The sequence below is a fragment of the Lichenostomus cassidix genome, chromosome 7, assembly GCF_008360975.1.
Source record: "Lichenostomus cassidix isolate B80296 chromosome 7, HeHo_3.0, whole genome shotgun sequence".
Taxonomy (NCBI): domain Eukaryota; kingdom Metazoa; phylum Chordata; class Aves; order Passeriformes; family Meliphagidae; genus Lichenostomus; species Lichenostomus cassidix.
Window position 1 is genome coordinate 29,156,061 of NC_139488.1, and position 6,390 is coordinate 29,162,450.

Sequence of the window (6,390 nt, forward strand, 5' to 3'; positions counted from 1 at the left end):
CAGTGCAATTCCCTTCCTATAGAAATTAATTTGTGTCAATATGCTAAGGCTGAGAGAAGGAAAACTGGGGGACATAAATGACTTTTTTCTTCCTGCCTCTTCTTTTTGCCATGCTTGGCTCTTGTGCCTCAGGCAGTGCCATCCCTGACCTGACACATGTTCTTGGTGTGATCCCACAGCAGACAGTGGCTGCATATGGAGATTATATAATGCACAGGAAGATCCTATCACAGTACTAACCTCTAATGAAAATGAAGCGAAGCCTCCTTCAAATGAAATGTTTTATGACCAAATCACTGGGTGTTTTAAAGAACTTGAGAAATCTCTCTGTTTCCAGTCATAGCTTTACTTCTCTCATTTTATGTTTGGTCTCTTTTGTTTAAATAGTGCAGACTGGCCAGTGTTTCATGCTTTTCAGTGGTGAATGCTTTCCATTATCCTCTTTCCCAGCCCTCTTTAGCATGCTGAAAGGGACAAATGTCTGCTGGGAGGCTTTTGTGCCCAAGGACCAGCTCAGCTCGCCTGTTTCTAGCTTTACTTCATGGAGACACCTTCACACAGGGCTAGCAACTCGAGTTCTGCCAGGACATCAGTGTGCCTAAGTAGGAACTGGGCATTTCTCCAAATGGAGTGAAAGCTCATGGTTTCAGTTTTAAGAATAAAACCTGAATGCTTGCATTTTTTGTGAGTAGAGGCCCAGTCTGTGAGCCACATGTCTTCAGGACCTGGAATTGATTCCCTTATGCTTTCCATGAGCCAAATGCTCTGTTGCTATGTGTTTGTTCTTGGTAATTCCAGGCTTTCCTACTACATGAACCAAATTAAGGATAATAAAAAGTACTCATGCACCCAGTAAAGTACCTTTGGATAGATACCGCTTATGAAATGGTTTTTAGGGGGTGCCAACATGGGACCCTGTGCCTTTAAGCCTCTCTTCATTGAAATAAGAATGATGCTGGCTCTCTGCCTTAGCAGGCCTTTTGGGCATAGGCTCTGCTAAACTGAAAATCTCATGTGCAGTTGCTTTAGACCTACACATCTACCCTCAGCTCTGGGTGAGAGCTGACAATTCTATTTCCATGACACTTTCGGGAGAAGAAACCCTACAATTTCCTAGAGCTTTGATTTTTGTTTTTATTGACATGTGATACTGAAAGCAGATTTCTAAAGTATCTAAATAAAATTTCCCTTTATTTTAGATGTAGGGCCAAAGAACCCTCTGTGTATTGTTCCCACCTCATTTTCCTCATCATTCCTGACAACTCTCTGCTTTAGGCTGTTTTACTCACCAACAGCTTTGCTTCAGAGTTTTATTCTCTTGTGAAAAAACTCTACCACTTTCTCAACTGTGATTAAATGATTGTATTTTTATCTTGTAAGGAGAAGTCCTGTGTCAGTGAAGTCACCTATGTTCTCCTGGGCTGTAGATGTTGTTATGCATGCCCTGATGAATTTATAAGGAGAACTTACCTCTTGCCTCCTCCTTCTGCCCAGGCAGCCTCTCTGTTGCTGCTACCTGCTCCCCAAACATGGTCCCATGTCTCAGCTGCCTTACACAGCCTCTCATGTTTGCAGATTAATGTGATCTATACAAGTCTGTGCTCATCTTCTCAGACTGTTCAAGCTGATGCATCGCACTCCAGACTACCCCAGCTTTGTTCAGCCAAATTCACAATAGTGAAGGTAACTTTGTAAGAGTAGATGTACCATAGAGATCAGTGTCTCAGGCTGGCCTGCCAAGGCATCTAAATGGTGTCTGTCAGCACATGCAGGCTCTCAGACTGAGCAAGCACTGCCATTCTTTTCCTCCTGTTCTGGGAATTTGAATTTGGTCTCCAGCCCTTTCAGACAGATTTGGATTAGTTTTGTGATCCCTTTTCTGTAAAGCATTTGTGTTGGAAAGAGTCACCACATTTTAACAGTTGTTCTTTCTGGGCTTGTACAGGTCCAAATTTGCAGTGTCACATCAAGTGTGGTACAGTGGAGGAGCAATTCTACAGCATCAGTGAGAAAAAACGTAAATGTTCTACTGCAAATATTCAAGAATTATATGCCTGGCATTCCAGATTAACTTCTCTTTCCAAGGGAAGAGTTAAACTTCTGCTTTGTGAGCTCAGTTCGCTCTGGCAGTGGCACTTCATTGGCTTCTTTCTCCAGCAGCACAGTGGAGCCTTTTGTAATGCTCTCAATGGCCATACTTGTAAACTGGTTTCTTCCTGAAGTGTTTTTCTACTGTGGTTTTTTCTTTTTTTTTTTAAATGGGACTTTTAGTAATGCTTCTTTCAAGTAAACCCCATGAAACCACACATAATAACTGAAAACTTGTTAGGAAAGATGCTGTTCAAACATTTTTTGGTGGGATATGTTACAGCCTCGTATCAAAGTAGGTTTGATTCCAGGATTGTTGAGTACTGAATGAAATCTCTGAACACTGGCTAATAAACTAGTAAAGACTGAGATGTCTTTGCCTATGTTGTTAAATCTCCCTTCTGTTGAAGGAAATCAGAGTTAGTACTGTGGTTTGTTATCCTGGCAGAAATCATGAACTGCATTGGTTTACAGTTGATTTTAATCAGAAGTTTAGTGGGGTAAGTCATACAGCTTTGCCAGCGTTCTTAGGCATTGTGGGGTTAATAAGGATTCATGTTACAGTGTGGTGTTCTTGGAACCACTCACCATTTTTTTTGTTAAACAAAAGAACAATATCCAGAGAGGACACTGAAATGAGGTAAAATTTATCCTGTGTTATAACACTGTAGCAGGGAAAGGCAGTCAAACTGGAACCCTGGGGTGGTGTGTCGGGCTTGGCTGCTTCTTGGAGAAAAAAATCACTTCAGAGAGACTGGATTTTGATTAGGAGGTGTGAAGGAGTAGCTACTGAAGAAGAGAGGAAATTTGGAAGGGAATTATCATAAATAGGAAGAAGAGGTAAAAGTGTAACTAAATAAGCAGCAAAATCTGCATGTGCAACACTCTTGGTGCAGAGATACCAGAGTAGCTGCTTTCTATAGAGCTAAAGGTATAAAAATGGTGCTTTTTCATAATTTTTGGAGTTGAATTAATGAACTGCTCGAATAGGCATCTTGTTTTTCCTGGCTTTGGCACATTATACATTCTGCATCCAACAGTTTTAATTATTTTTCTGCCACGAGGTAGTTATGTTGCCTCTTGAAGAAGCGAGAGTTAAGAAAAATCTGCTGATATGGGCAGCTGAGTTAAATGTTGACCAATGGCATAAAGGAGTCCTCAAAGATCTGATAAGCACCACTGTTACAGTTAACAGCTTTATCTGATGTATACCTTCTGTTTTAAAGGTGATCCAGAAATATCTTGTGAGCTGTGGTGTTTCTCTTTCACTCCCTGAGAGTATTTAAAATCCCTTGACTGATAATTTATTTAAAAAATGAGCTTGCAAGTGGCAGTCCAAGAATTCCCACAGCCACGACAGGACATATGTGGGCCCTATCCTTGGAAGCTAATAGCCACAGAAATCCTGAGTGTCAAGAACATGTGATACTCATTGTTGGTCTCCTGTGAGTGATAGGATCCCAGATACAGAGCAGGGCAGATGGCTGGAGGCATTACAAACGCCTAAGGCAAGTGCACACTTTTGGTTATTGAGCAGTCTGGACTGAGCTCAGGCTTCCTGTGTGGCACCTGATCCTCCTTCCATGGCTTCCTTTCCATAGTACTACTTGGCACAGATTTGCAAGTGATTAATCAGTCAAGAAACGCCCAGCAGACAACTTTTGCTGCTTTTCATTTCATCAGGATATTGACTTTTCTGTACTCTCCATTTCCTATTGAGTCAGAGAAACAGACACAGCTTCCAACGTTTCCCCAACCACTTCCCTTTGCTTCTTGCTGCCCCTTCTGCTGATTTGCAGTGCTTTAATGGTTAGGTTTGCACCTTATCTGATGTGCAACAGCAGCATTTTGTGTGGCAGTGAATGAACATTTAAAAAAATCTATTTGTGAAAAAGTATGCTTTGAAATGGAGATCTTTTCTACACTGCCACTAATAGTGCACAACAAAGGCTCCTTTCTTGCTTTGCAGGAAGATTTGCACAAGACAGCAATGTCCACCTGGTCAGTGGAAACAAAAATGTTTTTATCATAATGCTTTGAATCTTGTAAGAAAATGAAGAAGTTACATCAGGAATGCATTAAAAAAAAAAAAAGGCAGTGAAAAGCCAAGACCTATTGCCATGAACTCTTTGCCTGCAGAGAAAGCCACCAGATGTCAGCACAGCCTGTTCTTCGCTTCTCCAGAACCTCTGTCAGCCAAGAGATGTGTCATGTTTATGAGAAGTGCTTATCTGTGAATTTGTATAGCCTGCGAAGTCTGTGCTAGGGTTCTGGTGATGAAAGCTAAACCTTTCCTCGCAGAAAGTATTTCTTTTTATATTAAAATCAAAAAAGCGGCAAATTGAACTGGTTTCAGTGCTTAAATTCCTCTTGTTAAAGAGCATCCTTTGCAGAGCCAGTTCCCAGCGTATCTAAATCTTTGCATGGTGTGAGGAGGCATTTGCAGAACATTCATTTGAAGAATTGTCTGGAAAAGATCAGTGTTAATATGCTGAGGTTTTGTAAAGTAGATTTTAAGTATGCCTATTTCTTTTAAACACAAGGAAAACCATCTGGAACAGACACACATGCAAAGCAGAGCAAAACATCTTCAACACAGCTTAAACACACAACAAATGTATCCTCCATGCTTCTGACCCTAAGCTCCCACTATTTCTTCCTTGTAGTGCAAAGGGCTAAGGAGAACCTGGTACTGCATTCTCTGGGCTGTGCTTCCTGAGCTGGGATGAGGTGAGGTGGGATATGAGTTTCAGAGCCCAAATCCAAGCACTGTGCATAGCACATAGTCAGTGATTGAAGCATGCATAAATGCTGCCTGGTTAAAAGGCTAAATTTGAATTTTTGCACAGGGACAAGCTGTCAAAATGCTTTCTGCTCAGATTCCCATCACTTTTCTTGCAGCAGCTTGCAGATGCCAGTGAGGTATTGAAGAGAGGGAAGTTCAAGTAGCAGGTAAAGCCTGGGTGATGTAAATATTCCTTCTTCCCTAGTTCCTTTCTTCTTGCCTCATCACACTGGTGTCATGTTAGGGGTTTGCCACAGCTTGCTGTGTATGGGAACTGCTCATTGATTCCAAGCTATCACTGCAACCCTCAGACACTGCTCACACTCTGGAGGTGATGCAAGAGAAATTGCAGCTGTGCAGGTGAAGACTGGTGGACATGGGTGCAGCCAGCGTGGTGTGTGCAGGTTGTCTGGGAGGTGTTATTCTTGCTTCTGTCCCTTCTGCACAGCACCCAGTTCTGCTCTGCTGGGAACCAGGACCTTGTCTGGAAGCTTGGCATGCATGGCAGATAGATGAAAGGAGAGATGGGTGTTTGGGCTGGTGATGCAGTGGGGGAGAGGAGAGGCACAGAGCTTTCATGGCCCTGTAGATGTGGTATTTTTGATCAGATATGGATTGTAACTTTTGTTAACTAGCATTGTCTCTGTGATAGCAGTAGATTCATTCCTTTGTAGTGGGACAGAAGCAGCTAGCCAGAAGAGTGAGAGTGTCGGTAGTAAATACATTAACAGGATCAGTGTGACAGATAAATATAGGAATTTCCCTTTGTATGCTCATTCCTGCTCTCTGGCAGGTGACTTACAGTGTTGTATACTAGGAACATCAGCAAGTACTGTAAGAACTGCTGCTGTCTGCTCTCATTCCACATCTGGGAAGGTTTAATTCTGCTTTCTAACTTAAAGCCCATGGAACAGACTCTTTAAGAATGGTTTGGGTTCAACGATGTTGGTCTCTTCCTTCAAGTTACCAGCAACAGGACAAGAGGAAATATCCTCAAGTTGTGCCAGAGGAGGTTTAGATTGAATATTTGGAAAGATTTATTCACCAAAAGGGTTATGAAGCATTGGTACAGGCTGCCCGGGGAAGCACTGGAGTGACCAGCCCTGGAGGGATTTAGAAATCTTGTAGGTGTGGCACTTGGGGACATGGTTGAGTGGTGGCCTTGGTGGTGCTGGGGTAACAGTTGGACTCGATGATCTTAAAGGTTTTTTCAACCTAAACAGTTCTATGATTCTATGATTGTGTCCATCCAGCTGGAGGGCATCAGTTGGCTTTTGAGTCGAAGCAGCAATCTGGCCATGATAGCTTTATATCCCAGCAGTTACTATCATGGCTAGTTCTTCACAATGATTCGCCTGCCCCATCCCTCCCAAATCAAATACAACTGGTTTTGCAGATCACAGACTTGAATCTTGCACAGCAACTTTGTTTTCCAGAGTGCTCAACGAGACAGCTACTTGAAAGCAGACATCTAGCTGTAGACAGCTCTTTAAGGCAGCAGGCTGGCATGCAGCAGC